The sequence below is a fragment of the Dryobates pubescens genome, chromosome 35 (genome assembly GCF_014839835.1).
Source record: "Dryobates pubescens isolate bDryPub1 chromosome 35, bDryPub1.pri, whole genome shotgun sequence".
NCBI classification, from domain to species: Eukaryota; Metazoa; Chordata; class Aves; order Piciformes; family Picidae; genus Dryobates; species Dryobates pubescens.
Window position 1 is genome coordinate 2,023,861 of NC_071646.1, and position 23,132 is coordinate 2,046,992.

General features: G+C 59.1%; 1 protein-coding gene across 2 annotated transcripts in view; it reads left to right on the top strand.

The window, feature by feature from the left end:
• Positions 1-7,578: 7,578 nt before the first annotated feature.
• Positions 7,579-23,132, top strand: part of CDK18 (cyclin dependent kinase 18) — a 35,684-nt gene continuing 20,130 nt past the window's right edge. Inside the window, exon 1 of one of the 2 annotated variants that reach the window (XM_054176268.1) lies at positions 7,579-7,582. The gene's annotated coding sequence lies outside the window, so the exon portion shown is untranslated. Of the gene's footprint in view, positions 7,583-8,441; positions 8,940-23,132 lie in introns of those variants that run through there. The other variant, XM_054176267.1, reaches the window with a different exon arrangement.

Genomic DNA, 23,132 nt, shown 5'->3' on the forward strand with positions numbered 1-23,132 from the left:
TTTTGGGAAGCCAAAGCTGGGTTGGATTCCTCATTTGGGCTGAAAATAGCTAACAGACTGTGAGGCAAGCAGCAAATTCTGGCTTAGCATCCCGAGGCTGTCACAGTCAGCAGTGAGGGAGTCCCTTTCTGATGCCACCCAAGCTGCTTGCTGAACGGTGCCAGCCCCCTGCCATGGCTCCTCCCCTCCCTCCCTCCCTTCCTTCCTTCCTCCCTTCCTTCCTTCCTTCCTTCCTTCCTTCCTTCCTTCCTTCCTTCCTTCCTTCCTTCCTTCCTTCCTTCCTTCCTTCCTTCCTTCCTTCCTTCCTTCCTCCCTCCCTCCCTTCCTCCCTCCCTTCCTCCCTCCCTTCCTCCCTCCCTTCCTCCTTTCCTCCCTCCCTCCCTTCCTTCCTCCCTCCCTTCCTCCCTCCCTCCCATCCCTGTGGGTGGCAAAGTCCTTGTTATTCTCCAGGCAGCCCTCTTGGGCAGGGTTGCATCCTGCTGCTAGGGGATCTTACCGGTTTGGGCTGGAAAACCCCTGTCTGGTGCTCTCTTCATCACTGCCTGTTGCTCCCAGAGCTGGGCTCAGCCCAAGGAGGGACTCCCCCTTTCTGCCAGCAGGAAGGCACCAGACACTTTGCTGGAGGTCCTGCTGCACACTGGGGAAGGGAGGTGTGTGGTCTGCTTGCTTTGCCCCAGCTCATTTGGGCTCTCAGGTGAGGATAGGACCAGGGGGAGTGGAACAGAACTAGCAGTGGGGAGATTCAGGTTGGATGTGAGGAAGAAGTTGTTCCCCAGGAGGGTGGTGAGAGCCTGGCACAGGTTGCCCAGGGAGGTGGTGGAAGCCTCAGCCCTGGAGGTGTTTGCAGCCAGGCTGGAGGTGGCTGTGAGCAACCTGCTGCAGTGTGAGGTGTCCCTGCCCATGGCAGAGGATTGGGACTGGCTGAGCCTTGAGGGCCCTTCCAACCCTGCCAGTTCTGTGATTCCCCTGCAGTACTCCAACCCTGCTGCTCCTTACTTCCAGGAGCAAGCAGAGTTTTAAGCCTGTGGAGCACTTACTCACCCCCTTTCCAGCTGGGAGGACTCAGCCTGGGAACTGCCTTGGAAAGGGGAAGGCTGGCAGTGAGTCAGTGGGAGAGAGGTGGATTGCTCTCTGGAAAACAAAACTTATCTCCTCCCCACACTTGCTCCACACAGGGTGAGGAGGGACAAGGTCCACTCACAGGAGCAAACTCCCCTGGGGACAGCATTTGGTTGCTTTGGAACTGCAGTGCTGCAGTCTGGGCTCCTCTCTGCACAGCTGGGATGGTTTAACCTCTGAGAAGCAACTGCTAAGCCCCTCTGGAAACCTCCAAGCAGAGCAGTCCTGCTTGGTTTCTCCAGATCCCATGGCTGGGGGAAGCTCAGCATTGTTAGGAGGCAGCAGCCCTGGTTCTGCAGCCCTGGGTCTGGTCCTGCAGCCCTGGGTCTGGGTCCTGCAGCCCTGGGTCTGGGTCCTGCAGCCCTGGGTCTGGGTCCTGCAGCCCTGGGTCTGGGTCCTGCAGCCCTGGGTCTGGTCCTACAGCCCTGGTTCTGGGTCCTGCAGCCCTGGGTCTGGTCCTGCAGCCCTGGGTCTGGTTCTGCAGCCCTGGGTCTGGTCCTGCAGCCCTGGGTCTGGTTCTGCAGCCCTGGGTCTGGTCCTGCAGCCCTGGTTCTGGTCCTACAGCCCTGGGTCTGGTTCTACCTTCACACTCCAGCATACAGCCCAGAGTGAAGGGCCAAAACCCAGAGGTCAAACTCAGCTCCCAGTGACACCACTGGCAGGGCAGTGAATGGTTTCACTCCAGAGCTGAAGCTGAGGGAAAGCCTTTGGTATCCATCACACTTCTGTGGGCTTGTAGGGCTTTGCCCACCGTGCTGCAGGACCTTGTCCTCCCTTCCAGGGGACACTTTGTGCACAGTTTGGACTTGTGTTGTGATTTGGCAGCTCCTGGTTGCTAAGTGCATGAATCTGTGGTGTGGATTGGTGGATCTGTTGTTATGGTGATGCTCCATGGGCAAGAATTAAGAGAGGAGATGCTGCTGGATTCACCAGGTTGCAATTGGCCTGATGGTTGCTGGGCTTTGGGGATGGGGACTCTGTGCAGTGGTTCACACTGGGTTGAGTTTCATAGAATCAGAGAGTGGTAGGGGGGTGGAAGGGACCTGTGGAGCTCAGCCAGTCCAACCCCCCCTGCTAAAACAGGGCACCCACAGCAGCTTGCCCAGGAGCACAGTGGCCAGGGGGGGTTGGAAGCTCTCCACAACTTCTCTGGGAAGCTCTGGCACCCTGAAAGTGGAGAAGTTTCTCAAGTTCAAGTGAAACCTCCTGGGTTCCAGCTTCAGCCATTGTCTTAACTGGCTCTTACTGCAGCTGGTGTGTCATTTCTTTGTGTGGTTTGACATCCTCACCCTTAGCTCCTTGCTAAGCACTGCTCCAAGTGGCTTTGACTCCAGCCTGGAGATGCTGTAGGAGACCTCCTGCCCCTGGTACCTGTTGTCCCTTGTCCTATCACTGGCCCCCACTGAAAATTCCCCAGGATTTGCAGGCACCCACCAGAGATGGAACTTCATAGTATCATAGAATCAGTCAGGGTTGGAAGGGACCACAAGGATCAGCCAGTTCCAACCCCCCTGCCAAGGGCAGGGACACCCCACACGAGATCAGCCTGGCCAGAGCCTCATCCAGCCTGGTCTTGGGACCTCAACCACCTCCCTGGACAACCCATCCCAGGGCTTCACCACTCTCATGGGGAAGAACTTTCTCCTCATCTCCAGCCTCAATCTCCCCAACTCCAGCTTCATTCCATTCCCCCTAGTCCTATCACTCCCTGAGATCCTGAGCAGTCCCTCCCCAGCCTTCTTGGAGCCCCCTTCAGACCCTGGAAGGCCACAATGAGGTCACCTCAGAGCCTTCTCTTCTCCAGCCTGAACAGCCCCAACTCCTTCAGCCTGTCCTCACAGCAGAGCAGCTCCAGCCCTCTGCTCATCCTCCTGGCCCTGCTCTGGACACCTTCAGCACCTCCAGATCCCTTTTGTCATAGGGGCTCCAGACCTGGGCTTGCTGGGGGTGCTGTGAAATCAGGGGGGACCTGCAGCCGCCGCAGCCAGCACGGGCACAGCCTGAGCACTCCCCGGGACGAGCAGGGGCTGCATTTGGCCTCTCCAGCTCTCGGGATGAGCAGACCCTGCCGTGCCGGGCTGGGCAGTGGAGCAGGGGAGAGGGGGAGGGGGAGGAGGGGCGGTTTGCCTCTTTCTTTTCTTTCCCTTGACTTAGCAGGCAGCCTTTCAACTAAAGCGCTCTGATTGCCGCCGAAAGGCAGCGCTGGGCTCGGGGCAATGATTTCCACATGCCTGCCTGCGCACAAGGCAGCACGGTCCGCGGGGCAGGGCAGGCGCTGAGCGCGTTTTCCCGTCCGTGACTCGGTGCCTGCATTCCTATTGAGTGGCAGGGCAGAGGGGCAGGGAACTGCTGCGGGATGCGGGGACTGGGAAAGCTTCCCCCCCGCAGCAGCCCTGCGCGCAGCTGCTGGCCTCCCGCAGCAGCACACATGCAGGGCCATGTGAGTTTAGCTAGGGGGGGAAAACCGAGCCTGGGAGGCAGACCTGGAGGGTTCCACAGCTCCCAAGGCTGCCTCTGGCCGGCAGGGGAATGAGGCTGGAGGGAGCTGCTGGGAGAAAGCAGGTGAAACCCACTCCCCCTACACCCCCCCCCCCATCACCCCCAGCCCTGGGGCTGACCTGAGCTGCCTTGGGAAGTCAAACACAGGCAGGTTGCTGCTGTTTCTCTGATGCTCCAGCCCAAGCTGTCAGGTTTAATATAGCTCCTGTCTTTACTGGGATTGCCAGCACTCTGCTGCCAGAGCTCTGGGTGCAGATTGGAGCTCTCTCCAGGGAGAGAGTGATGCCTCCTGGGAAGAGCACTGTTTGAAGGCTGTGCCTTTCTTAAGCAGCTCTTCCTGGACCTGGGGTGTCATTTGTTTGTGTGGTTTGGTGTTTTTCACCCTTTCACCTGGCTGCCAAGCACATCCCAAGGACTCCAAAATGGCTTTGACTCCAGCCTGGAGATGGTGTAGCAGAGCTCCTGCCTCTGTGCAGGGTGCTGCACAGGGCACATGGAGTGGGGTGGGCAGGTGGGGCTGCCTGCAGCCTGGGGATGGGTATTAAACACAGGATGTGTTGTGGGTTTACACCAAAGGACACCTGGCACACCTGTGACAGGGGACAAACTGCTCCTGTCCACTCCAGTGCCTCTGGAGACTGCTATCCCCCCCTGCTCAGCTCTTCACCCTCAAGGATAAACAGCCTCAACAGCCTTGGTGCCCCCTAAGGCAGCTCTGCAGGCCTCTGGGCACTCTCCCTCCTCTCTCCCAGAGCTGGTCCAGGGCTGGATGGAGTGTCCCTGCTGGGGCCTCACCATGTGAGGGAGCAAGGGAGGATTTACTGTGTCTGGCCGGGAGCCATGCAGGGAGCACGGCTGGGGCAGGGCACAGCTTGACAAGACAGGCACTGCCTGGCCTCTAGCTCTCTGTCAGCCCACACAGAGCTCCCGTGGCCCCATCCTTGGACAGAGGGACAAAGTCTCACACCCTGTCCTTGCCCTCACGTTGGCTGTGGGGCTGGGGCTGATGTCTCCATCACCCCGAGGCTGTGCTGACCCCTTGGTCACTCTCTCCCATCTCTGTGGTGCTGATGAGGAAGGTTCTGGAGAGGAGCAGCCCCAGCAAACCCCTTGGGGCTGTGATTAAAATGCTGCTCAGGATGCTGCTGCCTTCCTTGCTGCTCCTGAAAATCACTCCAGCCTGAGTGCTGCCTGCAGCCCCCAAAGGAGAGGGACCACTGGTGCCCTGGCTTAGCAAAGAGCCCAGCTCAGCACTCCTGGCTGGTGGGTTTCTGGGGTGGCTTTTCAGGAGGGGTGAGGAGGGTGCCTGATCTGCTGGGGTACAGCAGAAAAGAGGATTGCTCCTACCTGGAGGAAGTCCTAGGGCATGAGCAGCTCAGAGCCATCCTCCTCCTTGTGCACCACAATCCAGCTCAGCTCCAGCACCCAGCCAGCCGAGCCCCTTGGCTGGGAGCAGGCAGAGTGTGCAAAGCCTCTGTCAGACCTCTCTGTCTGCTGCAGCCTCCTCCCCTTCACACCTCCCCCTTCTTTCCTCACTCCAGCCAAAGGCACAGCTGGCCCGAGGTGCTGCTTGCAGGGAGGTGACAGCAGCCAGGCAGGGCTGAGGAGGCACAGCCTGTGCATCTTCAAAGGATGCAGCTTATACCAAAAGGCAGAGCAGCTGCAGGCTGCAGCCCAGCACTCCCCTGGCTGCACCAGGCAAGGGACACCCCTGGAGCTGCCTAACCGGAGGAGGAGGAGGAGGATTTGATGAGTAAAGCTTCCTCCAGCACGAGCTGAGGTGATCACCTCCATGGACTCACACAAAGCCTGCCAGTTTCCCAGACCCATTGATCTAGACCAATCCTCCTGGAGCCATTTTTCCACTCCTGCCTCCAGGGAGCTCATTTTCACATCCGATTTCCCCTGCAGCTCCACCAGGCTCCAGGATTTCACCGGGACCAAACAAAAGGGGAAACCCAACCCAAACCAAACTCAACCCCACAACAATCCTAGAACCCAAAGTCATTTCAGAAGGAGGGGGGGAAAAAAAAACCCCACAAACCACCAAAACAGCCTCCCCCAAAGCCCAGCTCCTGCCTCCTGCTCCGCCGTTGTTGGCAGGGTTGAAAGCTGCCCTGCAGGCGCTTGGCTTGCAAATGAGCTGCCCAGGACTGCAGAGGCATCCACAGCTGGGTGCCAAGTTCAACACCAGCGACCTCAGCCCCTGCTGCCCTTCACAGAGCACACATTTAAGGGACAGTTTGCTCCGGGCTGTTATTGGTGGAACAGCCCCAGCCCCAGGGCTGGGTCTGGCTTGTCCCACGTCAGCCTGCCGGGGAGGTGGTGTCCTGCCTTCGTGTCCTGCCGGCTGGTCGGCGCTGTCCACCTCCCTTCCAGGCTTGGAACACACAGCTCCAGGAATCCCTGCTGGCTGCAGCAGCAGCTGGGTGCTTGCCCTCTCCACATCCTCTTCCCAGAGCCATCCCTGCAGTATTCTAATTTATGTTTATGAGGAGTGTTACACATCAGCCAGCAGCTTGTGTGGAGCAGCCACAGAGCTCCTGCTGCTAATTGCTTGTAGCATTCTCGTCCCTTGCACATCACTGCCTCTTACTTAGACTCACAGAATCCTGGAACTGGCAGGGCTGGAAGGGACCTCAAGGCTCAGCCAGTTCCAAGCCCCCTGCCACGGGCAGGGACACCTCACACTAGATCAGGTTGCTCACAGCCACATCCAGCCTGGCCTTGAAGTCCCCCAGGGATGAGGCTTCTAGGGGGTTTTAGAGATGGTTTCTCTGTTCCTCTGCAGTTTGGGGGCTTCCTGTCCTGTATTAGCCACCAGCCTCTGCTGGGGATCTCTTTGGCTTTCAGGTTTAAAATGGACTCGGTGCCAGGCGGTCTCAGAGCTGTGGTAGGGAGCAGGCAGCAGCAGTTGTCACACCGAGGGGAATGCACTGTGCTGGGAATGGCACAGCAGCATTCCAGACATCTCCTCCCCTGCAGACATCTCCCCTTTAAATAGAGGAGCTGGGGTGAGTCTGGGGCGAGTCTGGCTCATGCCACAGCCTGGATGGGCTGCAGAAAACGTGCCAGTGGCCAAGGGGCACAAAGGGAACGAGGTGGCCAACGTCACACGGAGCTGCTGCTGAGTCTGCAGCCCACATGACCTGGTACTCATTGACCAGGGGTGAAGGGAGGGCAGCCTCTCACGGGAGCCAAGGGTCAGCCTGCACATCGTGCCTCTGGGGCTTACCCTTTGCTGCTCCTCCTCACACCCTCTGGAGCCGAGGATGCAGCTCCCCAAGGGGCAGGGGAGAAGCAGGCTGCGAGGATGGGGTCCTACCCCTGCTCTGGAGTCATCCTGCCCCAGCTGGGGCAAGGTGCCTCAGGCTGCAACCCTCACATCTGCTTCTGGAGGGGCAGTTCCAGCTCAGAGCCCTCTTACCCAGCTCTGTGTGCTCAGACAAGTCTCAGCTCATGTGCTCACTGGAGGGGTTGCCACAGGAGCTGGTGTTGAATGTTTTCCCCCACTCAGAGAGCAGATGAGCATTGCTGAGGGTGTCAGGTCTTGGCTGGGTGTTGCCATGGGGCAGGCTGAAGTGAACAAACAAGATGGATCCCAGGGAAATATTCCTTTCCTCCCTGGGGGAGGGGGAGAGCCTCAGCTTTTAGGCTTCTGCAGTGCCATCTGTGAACCACTTCCCTGTTCCTCACAGTGTCTCCCAGCAAGCTCCATGGTTCTAACATAAGAAGAGAGAGGCAGCAAGTCCCCCAAGACTCCCACGTTCCAAAAGGGGAGAAAAGAGAGGAGTTCTGTCAACAGCAGAACTAAGCAAGCCTGAATTTGTGTCTTCTGGACAGTGTTCCTTGTGGAATCTCAGATGTTTGGAAAGGAGAAGATCCTCTATGCCTGCCAGCCTCCCTTTCCTCCTCCTCCTCAAGAGCTCTGCTGTGTCTGAGTTCCCACTCACCATCCTCTTCTGTAGGTGGATTTTGACCCTTCCCTCCCCAGGTGCCCTGCAGGCATCCCCCCTGCCTTCCTGCTCCACATGAAACCTCCTGCACATCCCCCAGATTTAGGCATCATAGCCACTCATGAGCACAGCTCAGCTGCCAGGATGCTCTGTGGAGGGGAGACAGGGATGAATATAGCTGGGGATATAAGAAATTAATTAGTTGCAGGCAGACAGCCTTGGCACCTCCAGGCAGCCTGATTTATTTCCGTGGCTCCTCTATTTTCGGCAAACTGAGGCTGTTTAGCTAAATATAAGACAATAAATAGCTGGGGGTGGGGTGGGGGGGTGAAGCTGCTGCTAAATACACAACCCCGGTGGAGCGACAAGGGCTGAGATCGCCAAGGGTGCCCAAGGGACACAAGTCCCTGCCGTGCCCCCGGGTTCCCAGGGGCTGGCCTCGCATCCGCAGGACGGACAGGAGGAGGGGACCCTCTCCTCCCCGCCCCGACCGGGCGCTGAGGCTGGGATCGGGAAGAGGAGAGCTGTGTGCGGCTCCTCCAGCCCGCAGAGCAGCTCCTTCCCTCCCCCGGGCAGAGCCGGCTCCTGCCCGCTGTCGCCCCGGGCCGGGCGAGGGCAACGGAGCCGAGCGGACTTCTTACCCCGGGGCTACGGGCGGGGAGGAGCCAGCGCAGCCCCGAGCGAGGCACCGGCACCGCGCCGGGTCCCGCACCGGCTCCGCTTCAACCGTTTCTGGCTCCGGCACCGGTACTGGCACCGCTTCGATACCGGCACCGCTTTTGCTCCGGTTCCGGCACCGCTAACTCCACCCGGTAACGCTTCGGCTCCGGTACCTGCACCGCTTCAGCTCCGGTACCGGCACCGCTTCAGCTCCGGTACCGGCACCGCTCTAACCCATTCCGGCACCACTTCTACTCCGGTACCGGTACCGCTCTTGCTCCGGCACCACTCTAACCCTCCCGGCACCGTTTCTGCTCCGGTACCGGCACCACTTCTGCTCCGGTGCCGACTCGACTCTAGCCTCTTCCGACACCGGTACCGTTCGGGCGCTAGCACCGCTCCAGCCCTTCCGGCTCCGCTACCACTTCGGCACCTCTTCTGTACCGGCACCGCTCGGGCACCGCTCCAGCCCCTTCCGGCTCCGGTAACACTCCCGCTCCGGTAACACTCCGGCACCGCTCCTGCCCCGGCTCCGCTCCAAACCCTCTCCGGTACCGTCCCCGCTTTTGTTCCAGCCCCGGCCGCAGCCCCGGAGCGGCGCCGCTGCCCCCGGCCCGGCCCCGGAGCGGCCCCGCAGCACCGCCCCTGCGCTTGCCGGGCCCCGGCGTGGCGGCGGCAGGAAGGAGGAAGGCGGCAGAGCGAGCGGTGAGTGCCGGGGTCCCGGCGGGGGTCCCCGCTGCCCCCCCGTGCATCCCCCCCGGGCGGGCAGCGCTGGGCAGGGCATTGCCGCTGCTTTGGGACTGTTCGGGCGGAAAGCGGCGGGGAGGGGGCAGCTGGAGCCGGGACACGGTGGGGGGGCGGGGGGTGGTCGGCTGGGTACCGAGAACTGCGGGAAATTCTTAGGGTCAGTAAGGTTGGAGAAGACCTCTGAGAGCATCCAGTCCAACCATCAACCCAGCCCCACTAAACCCTGGCCCCCAAGTGCCGTGGCCACAGGTTTCTTGAACCCCTTCAGGGCTGGGGACTCCACCACCCCCCTGGGCAGCCTGTGCCAACCCCTGCCCACTCTGCCAGCAAAGAAATTGTTCCTCCTCTCCAACCTAACCCTCCCCTGGTGTAACCTGAGGCTGTTTAACCTCATTCTATCACCTGATACTAGGGAGAAGAGACCAACCCCCACCTGATTCCCACCTCCTTGCAGCGAGTTGTGGAGAGCAGTTTCCAGCTGTCTGTTCCCTGACAGGGGAGATCCCTGCATGGATTTTGGTCCTAAATGTGGTTTAGGAAGCCTTGTTCAACCTGCCAACTTCTCCATCCCTGGTATGGGTCCCTCTGGGAAGCACCAGAGGGGTCCCTTCTGTCTCCAGACTCGGTGGCCTTAGAGGTCTTTTCCCACCCCAACAATTCTGTGATCCAGTGAAGAGTTTCCATGGGGGGCTTGCAGGGTCTGCCTGGTGGCTTCCCCTACTCAGGATGGAATCCTGCTGCTGGGGCATCCTCCTTGCTGTGCTGTGGGTATCACCTGCAATCACTTCAGGGCACTTCAGGGCATGGTTTAGTGGCCATGGTGGTGTTGGGTTGATGTTTGGAGTTGATGATCTTGGAGGTGGTCTCCAACCTTAATGGCTCTGTGGCTCCAGCACAGCTCTTGCTCTGACAAGCTCCCATGGGTGTGGAGAGCTTGCCCCCATTAGCTCAAACAGAAGAGAGCAGCTGGGTCAGGCCTGAAGCTGCTGGGGTTGGGGGTTTTGTGCTCTGCATCAGCCAGATGCAGGGTGTGAAGTGTGTCTGCTGGGGGCTGCAGAAGGTGCCTGGAGGGGAATCTCTTTGAACGAGCTTCAGGCAGGAAGTGCCTCCAGATGAGGCTGGTGAAAGGGCAGCAGGCTCTGGGCAGGACCCTCTGCCTGGAAGGAGGAGGAGGAGGAGGAAATGGGATTCATTTCTTCCTCAGCAGCAACGGGGCAGTGAAGAGCTGCAGCATGTGCTGACAAACAGAGCTGAAAGGTGGAAGTCACAAGCCAGGGGATTGTTTGTCAGCATCACCAGGCACTGAGAGGGCAGCTGGGGCCACCCCCAGCTGTGGGGGGAGAGGTCTTGAAACCCAGGTCCCATGATCCTGGGAAGATTCCCCTGATGCAAGCACCGAACCAGTGGGTCAGTGGTCAGCAGTGGGAACACACCAGTGGTGGCACTCTGAGATCTCAAAGTGTGTTTGTAGCCTGGAGCATCCTTCCCTTCCTGGACAATAAGCATCAGTGGGTTGTGGTATGTCCAGGAAGAGCCTGATGCAATGAAGGAACAGAGGCAGGAGCAGAAGGAGGGCATCTGGTTCACCACCTGGCCCCCCATCCATGAAACTCCATCTGGGGGGGGTGGGGTGTGAGAGGCATCCAGCTCACAGTTTGGTGGCTTTTAGACCTCTTTTTGTCATGCCAGAAGACTTCTGTGCAGGCTTTGGTGCCCATTCTGCAGCTGGGACCATGCCTGATGGGAGGCTTTGCAGGTTGCAGAGTTTTGGTTCCAAGAGCCCAGAGCTGCTCCCTGGTGCAGGGGAGTGTTGGTGCTGTGTGTTGGAACGTGTCTGTGTGAGGGTAGGTCATAAAGGAGTGGTGGAACAACCTCCCCTGCAATCCCTGGGAGTTCCTCCTCTCCTGTGCTGCTTGGAAAAGTGAGGAAGTGTTGCAGCAGGACAGGGCTCTGGAGGTCTGACCCTGTCCCTGGCCTGGCCATGGGTTCTATGTGGCCTCAGACACATCAGCTTCCCCCCATCCCTGAGTTCCTCCAGCTGGTAACTCTTGGCCTTGCTTTGAGGTTGGCTCCTTGAGGTCTGTGGAGCTCTGGGCTGCTGGCAGAGGTGGCTGTGGAAGCACTGAAATCCCTCTCTCAATGCTGTGAAGCTCTTTTCACTGAACAAACCCTTTGTGGGCCCTTGAATGGACCCTTCAGATGAGCTTTGCTGGCGAGTGAGTGACAAAGAGCGAAGTGATGGTGACACATTGTGGTCCACTGCAGGTGGCTCCAGGGCAGCTGCCCTGCCCAGCTGCCTTCTGCTGGCATCTGAACCATCTGCTTCAAATGCTGCTGGCCCTGTGGAGCTGCAGGCAGCTTCAGGTTGCAGCTGGGACAGGGGAGAGAGACCATGGCTTTAGGTCAAGGTGCTGCAGGAAGCCTGGGGGAGCTTTGATCTCCCCAGCCCATGAGGATCCCTCCTCTGTGCTGCACCGCATGGTGAGACAGAAGGCTGGGGCCAGACTCTTCTCGGTGGTGCCCAGGGACAGGGCAAGGGGCAGTGGGCACAAGCTGGCACCCAGGAGGTGCCATTTAAATGTGAGGGAAGAATTCTTTGCTGTGAGGGTGCTGGAGGCCTGCAGCAGGCTGCCCAGAGAGGTTGTGGAGTCTGCTTCTCTGGGGAGATTCCAACCCCCCCTGGCCATTGTGATCCTGGGCAAGCTGCTGAAGGGAGAGGACCTGACATCCATCACCACTTATTTTAACCACTGCAAGGCCAGACTGGGGATGGAATTGTGTGAAGAGAACTAAAACAAATCCCTTTTCATGACTTATAGCAGCTCTGGAACCCAGGAGGCTCCATCTGAATAGGAGGAGAAGCTTCTTTGGTGTGAGGCTGCTGGAGCCCTGGAGCAGGCTGCCCAGAGAGGTTGTGGAGTCTCCTTCTCTAGAGAGATTCCAACTCCCCCCTGGCCACTGTGCTCCTGGGCAAGCTGCTGTGGGTGCCCTGCTGGGGCAGGGGGGGTTGGAGTGGCTGAGCTCCAGAGGTCCCTTCCAACCTCTACCAGGCTGGGATTCTGTGACAGGGAGTTGTGACTCTGGGGCTAGCTGCAGAGCTCAGAGAGGATCCCTCCCTTAGCTGGGACTGAGCTCTGCTCTGCATGGTGAGTGCCCTGTGACCCTGGAGGTCAGCTCTGGTTGTTGGTTCACATCTTTACAGGCAGAAGAGCAAGGGAAGGTCTCTGTTTAAAGAGAGGTCCTTCAGCTGCCCTCAGCAAGCTCCATGGGGGCAGGTCTGACCTGCCAGGTTTGCTTTTCTCCAGCTGAACTTGCTGCTGCTGTTTGTGAAGGGACAGCTGATAGCAGAGAGCAACCTGTCGGTGATGCATGCAGATGAGAAAGCCCAGATTAGGATCTGGTGAACAATTAACCTTGCAGAGGGGATCTGTAATCGGCTGGAGCATCTTTCCCTCTCTCTCTCTTTCCATTTCTAATCAAGATTTCTTTCCAGGTAGCATTTTGCCTGCAGCCAGCATTGCTCATCTGCTGCTTGTTTGCTCAGCAGCTCCCAATCTTCGCTGGGATCTTTGTCTTGGGCAGCCTGGCTGGGGGAGCAGCTGCTGTGGAATGATTCCCAAGCTCAGGAGCAGAGCTCCAGCAAGCCTTCAGCCATGGCTGGGCTCCATCAGAGCCTCCCTGCAATCTCTCCTCTCACTTGGTCCTTCTTCACCTCCCTCCTTTCCTGTGGCTTTGTTCTTGCTGTGTCTCCAATCACAGCCTGAGGTCTCTGCTCTCTTTGCCTCCTGGCTTTCCTTTGCCCTCTCAGGGATGGGCTGCAAAGCACCACAGCTGAAGCTGGAGGCAGGCAGGCAGGCAGGCAGGGCATGCTGCATTCCCACTGGGAAGTGTCCACATCTCTCCAGCACAGCAGGCTGAGCCCTGCTGAACACCTGCCTGGTTCTTTTCACACCTGAAGAGCAGCTGGGCTCCTGCTCAAGTTCTCCCTCCTGTGCTGAAGGCTTAGTGCCCCACAAGCTCTGGGGTGATAGGACCTGAGGGAATACAGCTCCAGGCCTTGGGATATCTGTAGAATCATAGAATCTTGGACTTGTTTTGGTTGGGAAAGGCCTCTAAGGTCATCCAGTCCAGCCAGCAACCCAACCCCACCATGGCCACCAAAGCATGGCCCCAGGTGCCATGGCCACATGCCTTGAACCCCTGCAGGGATGGGGACTCCACCACCTCCCTGGGCAGCCTCTGCCAGTCCCTGACCACTCTGGCAGTCAAGAAATTGTTCCTAATGTCCAACCTAACCCTCCCCTGCTGCAGCTTGAGGCCATTTCCTCTTGTCCTATTGCTTGCTGCCTGGGAGCAGAGCCCAACCCCCACCTGGCTCCAGCCTCCTCTCAGGGAGCTGCAGAGAGCAAGGAGGTCTCCCTCAGCCTCCTTTGCTCCAGGCTGAACACCCCCAGCTGCCTCAGCTGCTCCTCCCCAGCCAGACCCTTCCCCAGCTCTGTTTCACTCCCCTGGACCCCTTCCAGCCCCTCCATGCCCTTCTTGGAGTGAGGGTGGGAGGCATAACGCACCCCAGTGTCGGGGGTGGGCAGGAGCTGGGGGTCAGAGCTCCTGAAGCAGGGCTGAGGTGGATTTTCATTGCCTTTTGGGCACCCTTTCAGCCTTGGCTCACGACCTGCCATGCAGTGAGGTTTTCCTTACTGAAGCCTCCCCCATGGACCTTCTCCCTTCCCCCCTCCTCGTTGTTCTGAGCTGCTCAGCTGTGGCCCTGTAAGCCCACCCAAAGCTGAAGGCTTGCAGGGGGCTGGAGCTGAGCAGTTTTCCCCGGGGGCTGCTGCTGCAGTTTGGGAGGTGACTGTTAATCAACTTGCTGAATTAAACCCCCCCCAAACCAAACCAAACCAAAGGAGAGGAGGCTGCTGGAGCTTGACCATAAACACTGCAACCTCTGAAGAGATCCAAGTGTGCCTTTTTGGGGAGCATTCCAAACGTTCCACTGCTTGCTGCTGGTGCTCTGCTTCGGCCTGGGGAGGTTGTTTTGACTTGGCTCTGTTTAATTATCTGCTGAGTGCTAATCAGGGGGGTGGGGGGGAGTGGCTCAGGAGCCCAGTTAGATTTAACTGTGCACACATCCCCTTCCTCCCCTCCCTGTGCTGTGGCTTCTCCCTCTGCCCACTCTTGCAGGCAGGTCTTTTTTTAGTGGCTGGCTCTGGCAGGCTTGGTGAACAGAAGCCTTGTGAGGATGCACAGAAATCCAACACTGGTTGGGGTTGGGGTTTTTTCCCCCCCCTCTTCCTCCTCCCCCACCCCCCTGTATCCATCACCTGGAGCTTGATTTTCTGCCTCTTAGCATGGCCTGAAAGATGTGATGGAAAGCCTCTTAGAGCAGCCCTGAGCCCGTGCTGGGGCAACTGCTGCTGATGTAGAGGTACCCAGAGGTCATAGAGCTGTCAGGGCTGGAAGGGAGCTCAAGGCTCAGCCAGCTCCAACCATGGGCAGGGACACCTCACACCACAGCAGGTTGCTCACAGCCACATCCAGCTTGGCCTTAAAACCTTCCAGGGCTGAGGCTTTCCACCACCTCCCTGGGCAACCTCTCACCACCCTCCTGGGGAAGAACTTCTTCCTCACATCCAATCTGACCCTCCCCATTTCTACTCCCTCTCCCCCAGTCCTATCACTACCCAGCACCCTCAAAAGATGCAACCAGGGAGCTTCAGGGATCTCCAGGAGCACCTTGAGGTTTGGTGATGTCTTTTAGACTTGAAACATCTGGGTTGAAGAGGAAAATGGCAGCTGGGGGCATCTCCACCCCAGGAGTGAACCCTCCTGGTGCATCTGCCCACCTTGGGGGGTAAACATCTCCCCCCCTGCCCTGCTTCAGCCAGTGATGCAAACCAGCAGGGCTCTGGTTGAAGTCAGCAGACCCCCAGCAGCACAGGGCATGGCCCTTGGGTCAGCAGCCAAGGCTGAGAGTGTCACAAATCCCCTCTGGTTTCCTAGTAGGCTCTCTGTGTCGTGCTTGTGTCACCTCTGCTGTCACCCTGCCCAGCCAGGGAGCCAGGAACTACCTCTCCTTTCTGCAGTGGCCCTGTGGGATGTGCCTCAGAAGGTCAGGATCCAGCCCTGCTGGGCAGTGGGGATCCATGAACAGCAGCCCAAAGGACACAGTGCTGCAGGAGTCATTTGGAGGTAGGATCCAGGGCCAGCCCTTCTGCCTTCTTCTCCTGGCTGTGCCATTGCCTTGCTGTTTGCTCTTGGGTGAGTCCCAACCCACCTCTGCACTCCTGGGTTTCCCATCTTGGTGGGGGGTGAATGGCCAAGTGGAGAGCTGGGCTGAGGTGCAGGGAAAGGTTTGGCTCCCCTTGAAGGGAACAGTGATCACAGGAGGAGGAGGAGGAACCACTCCTGTGTCCCTGGAGGCATAAACCCCTTCCTGGCATCTGCTGTGTGTGCCTCAAACTAGAGGCAGTGACTTCAGTGCCAGGGAGAAGCAATAAGGAAGCTGTTCCTCCAGCCCTCACTGCTCCTTCTGCTGCAGATCCTCCTGGGCAGCCTGTAATTATTAACTAATTACTGCACAGCAATCACTGTGCCACAGGATGCAGGAAGCCTGAGCAGCCTGGAACATGCTGTGTCTCACCAAGCCCAGCCTGCTCTTCTCCCTCTCTTGTGCCTTGGTGGCATCTGACTGCCCAGAAGGGAGCTCCCAAGCCAGCCTCAGGGTGGCCTTTGCTCCTCATGGGTGCCACTGAGGGACTGAAGAGCAGTGTCAGTGCAGAGCAGGGAGCAGCCAGTCCTGGGCTGTGGCTCTCCAGGAGAGCCTCTTGGCAGCTCTGCCAAGGCTCCCCATCCTGCTTGGGGGAGACCACAGCGAGGGGCAAAGCCTCTGCAGCTCTCCTGCCCTGCCCCTACAATGAAGGCATTGAGCTTGGCTACTCCCTCAGCGTGGCAGTGGCCAGAGGAGGGGAATGGCAGCAGCCCCAGGCACTGAGAGCCTCTTGTTTGTGTCCCAGGACCAGGCTCAGCACGGCCAGGGAGCTGCTCTGCCAGCACTGCCACACCAGAGCACTGCAGGCTGCAGGGATCCCCTGCAGGGATGCTGCAGATCCACCCCCAGGGATCCCCTGCATGGGATGCTGCAGATCCACCCCCAGGGATCCCCTGCATGGGATGCTGCAGATCCACCCCCAGGGATCCCCTGCATGGGATGCTGCAGATCCACCCCCAGGGATCCCCTGCATGGGATGCTGCAGATCCACCCCCAGGGATCCCCTGCATGGGATGCTGCAGATCCACCCCCAGGGATCCCCTGCATGGGATGCTGCAGATCCACCCCCAGGGATCCTCTGCATGGGATGCTGCAGATCCACCCCCAGGGATTCCCTGCATGGGATGCTGCAGATCCACCCCCAGGGATCCCCTGCATGGGATGCTGCAGATCTACCCCCAGGGATCCCCTGCATGGGGTGCCATGGATCCACCCCCAGGGATCCTCTGCATGGGGTGCAGGGGTGACCCCATGTCACTCCTCAGACTGAGCAGGGGAAGAAGCTTGCCAGGTGCTGAGCCAATGCCTCAGGCCATCAGCTGGCAGTCAGAAGTGTTGCCCAGTGCAGGGAACTCCTCTGCAGGGCCAGGTCTCACCCTAGGCCCTTCCCTGGCACAACTTCAGGCCATTGCCTCTTGTCCTGTCTCCTGGGACTAGGGAGCAGAGCCCAGCCCCCACCTGGCTCCTGCCTCCTTTCAGGGAGCTGCAGAGAGCAATGAGGTCTCCCCTCAGCCTCCTCCAGGCTCAACCCCCCCAGCTCCCTCAGCTGCTCCTCCCCAGCCCTGTTCCCCAGCCCCTTCCCCAGCTGTGCTGCCCTTGGCACCCCCCGTGGCTGTGGTGCCCAGAGGTGCCCATCAGGCTCCTGAATCCCCTTGGCTGCAGCTTCAGAGTGATGGAGAGCAGGGGGAGAGTCTTGCTGGAGCCAGTTCAGCCCCAGGAGGAGCTGAGGTGGTGTCTGAGGGAGAAGGCAGCATGGTTTTATAGCTTCCCATTAGCAGCATGTGTTCTATTTAAGTCCTTAATCCCCTCCAATCCCTTCTTATTAATGATTAATTGTGCAACTAATCACACCATGATAGCAGTGTGGCAAGCACAGTGAGGTGCCCAGCACAGTGAGGTGCCCAGGGTGGTGCAAGCACAGTGAGGTGCCCAGCACAGTGAGGTGCCCTGGGTGGTGCAAGCACAGTGAGGTGCCCAGCACAGTGAGGTGCCCTGGGTGGTGCAAGCACAGTGAGGTGCCCAGCACAGTGAGGTGCCCTGGGTGGTGCAAGCACAGTGAGGTGCCCAGCACAGTGAGGTGCCCAGCACAGTGATGTGCCCTGGGTGGTGCCAGCAGCCCCACCAGTGTCAGAGCAGACCAGACCTGGGGGTGGTGAGGAGAAGGGAAGAGCTCAGCCCAGCTCTGGGACTCTTTGTCAGGACATCTCCTGCAGGAAGGATCTGGTTCCTCTGTTTCCCCTCCTCTGCATGGAAGCCCTGGAGGCCTGGAGTTCTGACAGGGGGCTCCAGGAAAGCTGGAGAGGGACTTTGGGTAAGGGTCTGTGGTGAAAGGGCAAGGGGCAGGGGTTTGCAAAGCAGAGGTGGGGGTGGTCAGCCTGGAGAAGAGAAGGCTCCAGGGAGAGCTCAGAGCTGCAGTTCAGTGTCTGAAGGGGACCTGCAGGCAGGCTGGGGAGGGACTGTTGGGAAGGGCTTGGGGTGATAGGATGAGAGGTGATGGTTTGGAACTGGAGCAGGGGAGGTTTAGGTTGGCCATGAGGAGGAAGCTCTGCACAGTGAGGGGGGGAGGCACTGGGATGGGTGGCTCAGGGAAGTTGTGGATGCCTCATCCCTGGAAGTGTTTAAGCCCAGGCTGGATGAGGCTTGGGGCAGCCTGGGCTGGGGGGAGGTCTCCCTGCCCATGGCAGGGGTGGAGTGGAACTGGATGGTCTTGAAGGTCCCTCCCAACCCAAACCATTCTAGGGCCTTTAAGGTCCCTTCCAACTCTGTCACTGTGTGTGGGAACCAGGCTGTGATCCTCTCTTGCCTCAGGAGGCTCCTGTGCAGCACACAGCTTATCAGCTTGTGAGGCAGGGGAGGAGTGGGCTTGGACACAGCCAAGTGAGCTTCAGACAGCTCAGCTCCCCTGGAGTCCCTTTCCTCCTCCCCTCCTGAGCTCTGAGCCTGCTGGGCTCTGCTGGAAGCCAGGTGGAACTCTGTGTTTGGGGCCTGGGGGCTGCCTGTGCCCTTCCTTCCTGACCACAGAAGTGTTTGGGCTGGGAAAAACCTCACCAGAGTCCAAGCAGTGTCCTGCCAAGGGCAGTGGGCTGCAGCCCATGGGCTCAGCACGTGTGCAGCCCAGCAGCTCCTCTCTCTTCCTCCCAGTGCCCAAGGACTAGAGTCCAGCCATGTGGTTTCCAGCAGGAGATGGCTCTGCCTCGCTCTCTTTATCTCATGCTGGCCTCTCTTATCTCCCCAGCTTCCAAGGCTTGTGCAAGAATCCATCTGAGCTTCTCAAGGACACCAGAGCTGTGGGCAGCTGGCTGGGGAGGAACTCCACCAGTGTGCAAGGAGAGCTGAGAGAGTCCTTAGAGGGCAGGGGGGATGGGGAGGACCTCAACTAGTGTGGAAGAGCTGAGATAGTCCTTGGAGGGCAGGGAGGGGATGGGGAGGACCTCAACCAGTGTGCAAGGAGAGCTGAGATAGCCCTTAGAGGGCAGGGGGGATGGGGAGGAACTCAACCAGTGTGCAAGGAGAGCTGAGAGAGTCCTTAGAGGGCAGGGGGGCAGGGGGAGGTGTGCTGGGCATGAAGGGAGGGGTAGGAAAAAAGGAGATAAATGATTTCCTTACCATGCTTTGCAGCCCCACCACAGGGCCTGGCTGTGCCTGCCTGTCCCCATGGCTGCCCCTGCAGCTTGCAGGACACAGAGCAGTGAGCTGGGGCTGGGCTGGGCTTGGGGAGCCAGATGTTATTTACAGTGGAACGAGGAGCAAGGTTTATCTAAACAGCCTTTGCTTGCTGGCTCCCCAGAGAGGCATGAAAGGTTACCCTCCAGAGGGAAGTGAGCAGAGGCTGGCAGGTGGTGGAGTCAGCAGCCCTGGAGGGGTTCAAGAGGGGATTGGAGGTGGCACTTGGGGCCATGGTTTAGTCAGGAGGGCTGTGGTGCCAGGTTGGACTTGATGAGCTTTGAGGTCTCTTCCAACCTTGGTGATTCTGTGCTGTTTCACCTCTTTAGTCATCTCTCATCTCTGCTTGGCATCCCAAAGCCTCCATCAAGACCTTCTGGTGCCAGGCTCTCCCTGGGAAGGCTTTGCACAGGTCTCCTGCCTTGCACTTCTTCTCTTCACCTTTGCATTGTGTGCTGGCTGCTGGCCTCCTCCTTCCCTTTGCCCCAGAGGTAGCTGCACTGCAGGGGTTCCAGGCAGCTCTGGGGTGCAACAGGATGTCCTTTGGGTTGCTTTAAATACCCTCCCTAGGAATGCTGCTGGAAAGGGGACCCAGGCAGCAGAACTCTGTGATCCCTGCTCCCAGCTGTCCCTGCAGGGCAGGCTGCCAGCTGAGCTCTGACCACCCCCTGGGCAGCAGGTCAGAGCTGAGTCCTCTGTCTGCCTTCCACATTGCAGCTGAAGGAATGAATTGCCTCCAGCCCTAGATCCACAGAATGGGTTGGGTTGGGAGGGACCTTGAAGCTCAGCCAGCTCCAGCCCCCTGCCATGGGCAGGGACCCCTCCCACCAGCCCAGGCTGCCCAGAGCCTCATCCAGCCTGGCCTGGAACACCTCCAGGGAGGGGACAGCCACAGCCTCCCTGGGCAGCCTGTCCCAGTGTCTCCCCACCCTCACTGCAAGGAATGTCCTCCTAGTCTCCAGCCTCAATCTGCCCTCTGCCAGCTCAAAGCCATTGTCCCTTGTCCTGGCACTCCCAGCCCTTGTGAACAGTCCCTCCCCAGCATCCCTGCAGCCCTTTTCAGGCCCCAGCAGGCTGCTCTAAGGTCTCCCTGGAGCCTTCTCCTCTCCAGCTGAACACCCCCAGCTCTCCCAGCCTGTCCCCACAGGGGTTGTTCCCCAGCCCTCTGCTCAGCTTGGTGGCCTTAGGCTGGCCCCGAGCCCTGGCTCTGCGCCGCTGCCGTCCTTGCAGCCTTGCTCCCGGGTGCCAGGAGCAGAGACCTCGGGTGAGAGCTGAAAGCCAGGGCCAGGGGAGGAAAGCTCCACTGCATTTCCTGAAGGGGAAGAGGAAACAGCCTCCCCTGGCTCCTCCTGGGCACTGCAGGGAAGGGGAATCCTGCGTGGCAGTGGCAGCCGAGCTGGCAGCGCTGGGAGCTGTGTGTGGGCTGGGGAGAGGAGGAAGGCTCCAAGTGAAGATGAGAGGGGAGGGGGGAAGGAAAGGAAGGAAAAGGAGGGAAGAAAACAGCAATTAAGAAGGCAGCAGACCCTGCCCAGCCCACGCTGCAGGAGTGTGGGGGTGCCAGGCTTGCTCTGCTCCCATCCAGCTGCAGGTGGGCTGGGGGGGAGAGGCTCTGCTGCAGCAGGGCTCTTCCCCTGGCTGCCAGTAAAGGCAAGGCAGCTGCTGACAGCTTCAGCTACAGGTTAAACACTCCTGGGAGGGAAAAGAGGAGGCTTTGTGCTCCTGAGGATGCCAGCTGGGAGCTGGCAGCCTCTCCCCTGTCTCTCCAGCCACCTGGGAGGGCTGGCTGCCAGCTGTGAGGGTGACTGTGCTTTGGATTCTCCCTCTGGAGTGGCTTTCAGCAGGCTCCAGGATCGCTGCCTGGGTTGTGTTTGTGTCTTCAGCAGCCTCTGTCCCTCTTAGGATGGGGCAGGACAGCCAGGTGGCAGGGAGGTGATGCTGGGAGAGGGCAGCACAGGGCCTCAGGTCTGCAGGGAGCTGGTGAAGGGAAGGGAGGCTTCATTAAGATCAAGTCCAACCAACACCACCATGGCCACTAAGCAAACTGGAGTGGGGTAGGTTTAGGTTGGTCATTAGGAAGCAGTTCTTTGCTGTGAAGGTGGTGAGAGCCTGGAACAGGCTGCCCAGGGAAGTTGTGGGCATCCCTGGAACTGTTTTAAGACCAAGCTGGGTGAGGCTCTGAGCAACCTGCCCTAGTGGAAGGTGTCCCAGCCTGTGCCAGGGGGGTTGAAAGCAGATGATCTTCCCAGCCCTTGCCAGCCCATGGTTCACAGCAAGGTGCTGCAGTGTGGCAGGGAAGAGCCAAGCTGCCTCAGAATGCAGCTGGCTGATTGTGAGGCAGGAGTTGGTGGGGTGTCATAAAAGGCAGGGAGCAGGCTGGTCCTTGCTGGTGGGTGTTCCTCCTCAGTAACTGTGTTGATATTGCAGCAGCTCCTGACTGTGCTGGGAGCTTGGGCTGCACACAGTGTGCTGCTCTGGGGGTGAGGCACCTGCCCAGCCTGCAAGGAAAGGCTGAGAGCAGAGAGTGAGTCATGGAGCAGGGCAGAGCGTGGGGAAGGGTCATGAGGAGGCTGCTCAGCAGCACCTCCCACAGCATCCCTGTCCAGTTCTGGAGCCCCTGTGACAGGAGGGATCTGGAGGTGCTGGAAGGTGTCCAGAGCAGGGCCAGGAGGATGAGCAGAGGGCTGGAGCTGCTCTGCTGTGAGGACAGACTGAAGGAGTTGGGGCTGTTCAGGCTGGAGAAGAGAAGGCTCTGAGGTGACCTCATTGTGGCCTTCCAGGATCTGAAGGGGGCTCCAAGAAGGCTGGGGAGGGACTGCTCAGGATCTCAGGGAGTGATAGGACCAGGGGGGATGGAATGAAGCTGGAGGTGGGGAGATTCAGGCTGGAGGTGGGGAGGAAGTTCTTCCCCATGAGAGTGGTGAAGCCCTGGAATGGGTTGTCCAGGGAGGTGCTTGGGGCCCCAGCCCTGGAGGTGTTTAAGCCCAGGCTGGATGAGGCTCTGGGCAGCCTGATCTAGTGTGGGATGTCCCTGCCCATGGCAGGGGGGCTGGAACTGGCTGATCCTTGGGGTCCCTTCCAACCCTGTCTGATTCTATGATTCCCTGGAGCCAGGGAAGGTACCATGGAAGCAGTGACACAAGCCCCTCAGGGCAGCTCAGCACCATGTGAGCCCTGGGCTGGGTCCCGTGACTGGGATGCCTGGGGTGGGCACGCTGGCTGTTAGCAGCCTATTGTTGTGCCAGCTGGACACTGGACCCTTCTCTCAGGTTGGCATCAGCTGAGGACTAAGTGCCTAGTGTTTGGAGGCTGCTGGAATAATGAGCAGCATTTTCATGCCTTCCTCAGAGCTCCCCAAGAGCTGGGAGGGGAAGAACCCAAGTGGGAACTGCTGACTGCACCATGCAGGGCTGTGGACACAAAGAGAACAGAGACAAAAGGCAGAACAAACCTCCTTTGTGTGCTCTTGTGCTGCTGGGCTCTGCCTTGTCAGGGCTGGGGCAGGGCAGAGGGGAAAGGAGCATCCAGCAGGGGGGAAAGGAGCATCCAGCAGAGCAGCTTCTCTTCCCACCCTCCCCTGTGCTCCAAGTCCAGGTCATGAAGCCTCCAGAGGTTTGTGTGTGTGGAGAGCTTTCATGGAGGGATTTCTTGGGCTGCCCAGAGAGGTTGTGGAGTCTCCTTCCTTAGGGAGGACTCCTCTGGATGTGTTCCTGTTTCAAGCCCCACCTGAATGTGTTCCTGTGTGACCTGCCCCAGGTGGCTTTGGCAGGGGGCTTGGACTGGGTGGTCTCCAGAGGTTCCTTCTTTCTTTGGTGCCCTGGAGCGGGCTGCCCAGAGAGGTTGTGGAGTCTCCCTCCTTAGAGGGGACTCCTCTGGATGTGTTCCTGTTTCAGGACTCCTCTGGATGTGTTCCTGGGTGACCTGCCCTGGGTGGCCCTGCTTTGGCAGGGGGCTTGGACTGGATGGTCTCCAGAGGTTCCTTCCAAGCCCTACCATTCAATGATTCTATGAACTGACCCTTCCCAGGTTGATGTCTTGGAGGTCTGCACATGCTGCCCCTGCCTTGTGCTTTGCCTGTGCTGGTCTCACTTAATGACAGCTTAGGAGGACTAATTGCAGTGCTGCAGAATCACAGAGTCAATAAGGTTGGACAAGACCTCAGAGAGCATCAAGTCCAAGCTGTCACCCAGCACCTCCTGCCTAAACCCTGGCTCCAAGGGCCA